Source organism: Azolla caroliniana, unplaced genomic scaffold, assembly GCF_043228905.1.
Source record: "Azolla caroliniana isolate FFs.n. ecotype wild unplaced genomic scaffold, voAzoCaro1.0.p SCAF_1, whole genome shotgun sequence".
In the NCBI taxonomy this organism is placed as follows: Eukaryota; Viridiplantae; Streptophyta; class Polypodiopsida; order Salviniales; family Salviniaceae; genus Azolla; species Azolla caroliniana.
The window spans coordinates 29,287,981-29,294,424 of NW_028230436.1; the positions used below are offsets into that span (position 1 = coordinate 29,287,981).

General features: G+C 42.5%; 1 long non-coding RNA gene across 1 annotated transcript; it reads right to left on the reverse strand.

Moving 5' to 3' along the window:
- Nucleotides 1-2,749: 2,749 nt before the first annotated feature.
- Nucleotides 2,750-3,589, reverse strand: LOC147869525 (uncharacterized). Its single transcript, XR_015532262.1, has 3 exons — nucleotides 3,432-3,589; nucleotides 3,072-3,323; nucleotides 2,750-2,944 (listed from the first exon to the last, which is right to left on the reverse strand). It is a non-coding gene; the product is annotated as an uncharacterized LOC147869525 (long non-coding RNA).
- Between the last annotated feature and the right edge of the window lie 2,855 nt (nucleotides 3,590-6,444).

A 6,444-nucleotide genomic window follows, 5' to 3' on the forward strand; every position in this document is an offset into this window, starting at 1 on the left:
AGGAGGATAATCGGCAGGAACGGGCCCTAACACAAGTGGAGACAAAGACCGCGCGAACAGTCTTTTCGGTCGCGCGCGCGAGCGAAGGAACTGTACGAGTCGGCGGCGTAACTACGCGGACGCGTGAAGGACGGAGCGGATCCCTGTCCAAAAGGGACAGGGAATAAAGCTGACATGACGGCCTGCTCGTCGGCCTATATAAGGAGCAGGAAAGAGCTGTTGCAGGCATCTCGCGCAGAGAGGACGAAGTGCTGTCGGACCGTTTCTGGACGCTTCTCTCTCTGTTTCCTTCCTTCTTGAGCTCCATAGCTTTTCTGTGCAGGGTTCCGAGGAGGCTCGCGCTGTTTCGAGGAACGCCCGAGTGCTTCCGGCAGCACCTCCGACCGACCTGCTACCCCTTTGTGCGTCGAAGCGAACAGGCATCGGCATCTGTTCGCCGGCCTGTTCGGTTGTAACCAACCTGTGCCCCATCGAGGGTTGTAGTCGTGTTAGCCATTTTTCTTAATATACATATTTAGTCATTCGCATCTGTCTGTGTCGGTGTCTGTTCGCGTTCTCCGTGCTGAAGGGCCGTGTCCCTGTGTATCCCCGGTCCTGCGTAGCCGGTTCTCTCTCTTTCTCCTCCCTCGCTTGCTCTTTGGTTCGAGACCCCCGCGGTCCCGCCTCGTTTCCACACGCACTTGCGTAATATCTCGACAACGGGCTCATCAGTGCCAACCATAGTTCTAGCCATACGTCCCATTCGTGTCATACTCAAACGCCAATATTCGTATCATACTCATACGTGAAAAGGCTCCAAGTATGATTGAAATCCATACGCGGTACATAGATATATTATATATACATATGGTGTATATGGTGTACATAGTGTGTGTGTGTTTGAGGGGGGGAGAGAGAGAGAGAGAGAGAGAGAGAGAGAGAGAGAGAGAGAGAGAGAGAGAGAGAGCGTGTGTGATCTAGAGAGAGAAGCCCTGTTTTGCATGTGTGAGGAGACAGTGATTGAGTGTATATCTAGACTCTAGAGAGAGAGAGAGAGAGGAGCTATGGGTTTTGTCTGTGTGAGGGAGTATGTAATATGTATATTAGATATCTAGATTTTGTAGAGAGAGAAAATCTGTCAGTTCTCGTGAGAGAGAGAGAGAGAGAGTGTGTGTATGTGTGTCAGATGTCACTTCTATTCACAAAATATTATGAATATCAAAAATTTAAAAAACTAAAAAAAAGTCAAAAAAGAAGAAGAGCCAAACGAATATCGCGTATCATACGCGTACGTTTGCAAACGTTCGCGTACGTCCAGTAAATTGGATGTACGTGAATATTAGGAACTATGGTGCCAACATAAGACCATGAGGGTAAGGGAGGGGGTTTATATAGGATTTTAGGAGAGGGGTATAGTGAGGGTGTGGGATCAAAGTTGGGAGTGGGGAGCAAGGGTGTGCTATGTGCATATGTGCACATTTAAGGGAGAAAAAGATAGTGGGATGTAAGTTTTAAGGTTTTTTAAGGATAGGGAAAAGGGAATGGTAAGAGGGAAGGAGTGAGAGGGTATGGGAAAGAGTGTAGGGAGAAGTGAGAGAGAGGGGGAAAGGGATGTGCATATGTGCACACGTGCATGTGCATGTTTTAAGGAAGGAGGGGTAAAGTTGTTATAAGCTAGGGAAAAGGGAATGGTGATGTGGGCACATGTGTGGGGTTAAAAAGTAAGAGAGAGGGGAAGGTATGGGTTAAAAAAGAAGAGAGAAGGGGAAGGTAGAGTTTTAAGAGAGATGAGGGGTAGGGATAGGGATACGATTTAGGGTTTGCCTTACGGCTTTGCAAGGAGTGCGAGTCGACATACCGCTCGAATACGGAGCATGTCCACTCTTGATAGCAATGGGCCCCCCGAACCCATTACTACCGTAGATGTAACTAGGACCCCCCAAAAAACTACGAGTACCCAGGTAATCTCCAATGAATCACCGCTAATTTCCCAACACTTTGAAGATTACAAGTGTGGAATAATAGCAGAGTTTAAAAGCCTCTATCAAAAAGCACAAAAAGAAAAAAGAACATACACTCGTATGTCAAACCTAAATTCGCATAATATAGCCCCTCATAGCTTGAGAATCCAACCCCCTAGACTAGTTATCAAACACGAAGATATTAATAAAAGTTTACACCTAGAGTTTGCTTCCATTACAACACAATATAGTAAAGATCTCACTATCGCCTATGTTAAGCATTTAGACAGCCTTGTGCATTATTATACTAAAATTGTAGATGACTTTCCCACAACCGTGCGAACAGATATACTCAAGCTTGCTAATCTCCTAAAAGCCCCCACTTGTTTTGACATAATAGAACCCGATTCAAACCCAAACTCATTTAGCAAACAACTTGAAGATTTCAGAGAAAAATTTGCCACTAATATTTTAAAAGAATGTAATACAATAGCTCTATCATTCACTTATAAGGAAGCCTTTAGAACTGCTGCAATGCAAACAAGAGATAAAGCACAATTAAAAAACAACAACACTCAGAGCACAAGCAAGCACCATATTAGAGAGATAGACCTAGATATGGAGTCTGAAGATGATAGTGAAAAGTTAGTAGATAGTTTTGAGAAAGAACAATATGACAAATTTCAGTTTACATCTCATCACAATAACCTTAACTTGAGAACAAACCCTAACTCTACCTCTAACTCTAACCCTAACCCTAACTTGAAAAAAAACCCTAACTCTAGAATAAACCCTAACCCTAACCCTAACTCGAGAATAAACCCTAGCCCTAATTTCAAAACAAACCCTAACCCTAACCCTAACCCTAATTTCAAAACAATCCCTAACCCTAACTTGAGAACCAACCCCAACCCTAACCCTTGGCCTCGAACAACAAACCCGAAACCTCTTCCACCACAAATTAAGCGTGGATCATCCAACCACCACAACCATCCTCAATTCATCTGCAACATAAATAATAATGAAGTTAGCATGAACCCTTATCCTAACAACCTCAATCATAGAAACCCAAAAGTATTATTCTATAGACCCAATGGCCTTTCGATAGGCCCGAACACAAACTCAGCCCACCTCCACCATAACACAAGGATAACACCAACATTCCCGAACTCCAACTTCACCACATATGTTTCCCCTTATACAGGTCCATCGCATCATCCACCACAGGATCTCCATCATCGACCATCACAACTTTTTGGTGGTGGTGGCGGCAATGACATCAACCACCATACGCTAGCTTGGCCACACAGCTCACACGGAGTACCCCCATCTCTAATCCATACTTTCCACTCATCGATCACACCTGTTGGTTTCTCGTCAGCCCTACAAAACCACCAACAACACGATGGATTAAAGCTAAAGACGGGTGGCGATGTTCTCGACTCGGCGCGTACAGTTGACTATAGAGGCGTCGACCTCCCCCATTCTCACCTTCCCCCCTTGCTCTCCAGCCCTCCTCTGTATACTGAGCCCCTCAAAGCCTCTCATCCCTCCTCCTTTGCCCCTCAATTTTCTTTCCCTCCTCCTACAATAGGGCAACATAATCCATCCCCCTTTCCTTATTCATGGCCACTACACCCACACCCCTTTCACTCTCAAAACCCTCCCACATTTTCTACAAATTCCTTGTATACACACACTCTCTCTCTCTCCAACCTAACCCCCTCTGTTACTTTCTAATATTCCCCAACCTAACCCCCTTCCCCCTTTTTGTAATGACCCCCATCCATATTTTCCCCCGAACACTTTGTATAATTCTGGTCTTACCCCTCCCCCTATTTTTAACACAGCCCCCTCCCCCCCTAATATCTTCACACACTCCCTCTCCTTTCTTAATAATTCCACACATGCACCCCCCCCCTTTTTCTCACATAATTTGAAAAATAATACCCCTCCCCTTTTTCCTAATTCTAACTCGTTTGCCCCTACCACACACCCATATAATAAATCAAACCCCCATAGCTCTTACAAACCCCCCCCTCACCCCCAAACTAAAACTCGGTCATATACATGTAGACCAAAAAACGGGTAGCGAGGCGTGCTAAACGAATTAGTAAACGTTTTAAGCATGCCTTGCACCCTTGTAAGCGTCTCTTTTACATACTAGATAGGCCCCCCTTAACTTGTGATACCTACATGTGGCTAGGTAGAACAAACTCTCATTTCCCCTTCTCCCCTTACACTAAATCACACACTAAAAAGTCAAATACTAAAAAACCACGAACCAAATTTTGGACTCCCCTCCTTAGGAAACCTGTAATTAATAGTAGGATACACAATCACTCTGATTATACCCTCTCCAAACACGAGACACAACTCCTCAACCTAGGTTTGAAACACATCCTCCCATCTTCCCCACCTCCACCTCTTATCCTACTTAAAGAATTTGATAGCCTTAGTAGGACCCTCCGACTTAAACACTTTTTCAAAGATGAGGATAATTCCCCCCTAAATCCCTTTAAACTACCTAACCCTAGTTGGCAACCCCCTACTAAATACATACCCCTAGAAAACATTATAGTTAAACATCAAACTCTCTTTAGTAATACACTTCATACACTCAAATTAAAACCCACTAGGATTCCACTCCACTTATTACAAGCCTTACAATCTCTTAAAAATAACAATAGAATCATAATTTTACCCGCGGATAAAAACGTTGGAGTTTATGTTCTTAACAAAGACACATACTATAACAAAGCTGTAGAACACCTTTCTGATTCTAATACCTATAGAGTAGTTTCCCACTATCCACTTGAAGAGTTATCATATAGACTTAAAAAGATTGTTAACAACCATCTAGGTACCTTATCCACCATAGAAGCCAACTACATACTACATAAGCCCTCAACAGGATACCAAGTATGCAATCTCTACTTCTTCCCCAAACTCCAGAAGAACCCAATGGGCTTTAGACCTATTTGTTCATATAATAACTCTCTTTTTGAACAGACGTCTAAATGGCTTCACCACCAACTCATGCCAATCCTTCTCCTTCAAAAACAATATTTGAAAGACTCACACTCCCTTATCCAAACTCTAGAACATCTTAAACCACCCCCTAATAGCTTTATCTTTACCTTTGATGTTGAATCCTTATATCCTAGCATCCCCCCTAAGCTAGGTCTAGAAGCCTTACGAAAAATCATTACCCCCCATTTTTCGACTTCTAAAACTAACCTTATTTATACACTTAGCGCACTCGCATTAGAATATCACTTTCTCTCTTTTGACGACGTAATTTATCAACAAGTAAAGGGTACAACCATGGGTAGTAATTTTTCTGTAGTATATGCTTGCCTTTTCTTAGCTCACTTAGGGAATTCGCAACCACCACACCCAAATCTTTGCTTTTTCACTAGATATATAGATGACGCTTTCGGAATATGGACGGGTACTAAACTCGAGTTAGAAAATTACCTTCAATTCTATAATACCTCTACTAATAATTGTATCAAACTTACCATCACCACTTCCCCCTCTAGATTACCCTTCCTAGACTTATGGATTAACCTAGAAAACTCAAAATTCTCCTTTAATTGCTACCAAAAGCCCCAAAATGCTTACCAATATCTCCCGTTCTCGTCAGAACACCCTCTTCATTTAAAAAGACATTTTATTATTAATGAACTAAAATGATACCTAATTAGAGAAAGCACTCCTTTAGGTTTCCATTGAATGAAAAAACTATTTTTTACTAGACTAATTACGAGAGGATATCACCCTTCTTTCATAAAAGAGAATTATAAAAATGTCCCCTTTAGGGTTAGGAAATCACTAATATATAGTAGGAAACCCAAAAGTACTCTTCTACCCGTTATCTTCAAACTTAGATATACACAAGATACCCCTAAGATAGGAATTCACGACATGCTAAAAAACCTCCACGAGGATTTACTCTTAGATCCCAAACTATCTCAGATACCTAGACCTTTTGTGTGTTGGACTAAGTCCAAGTCCATTCACTCTTTTTTGGTCAAAATTAAATATAAAAGGTCATCCCCAAAATCTCTTACTTAACACTACACATTTACTTACTTATAACCCCCCACTTATGCATAACACACCCCCACTTATTACTTACCATAATCTCCCACTTTTCATAGCCCACCCCCACTTATTACTTAGCATACACATACTTATAACCCTCCAGTCTTCTTAGCCCACCACCACTTTGTATCATTCAACTGCCTACCATTACCCCCTTCTTCTCTCTCCCATCACTAACTCTTATTTCTCCTCTCTCCCTCTCCCTCTCCCACCTCCCCCACCTTATATAAAGCTACACCCATCTTGTAATAGACCTTTGCACTGATGAGCTCATTCTTGAGCGAAACTAGTTTGCTGCATAAGGTATTTCTTTTCATTCTAATGATATTTTCTTGAGTCTCTCTCTCTCTCCCCCCCCCCCCCCCCTTTGGTACTCACAATCTATTTTCTTCCT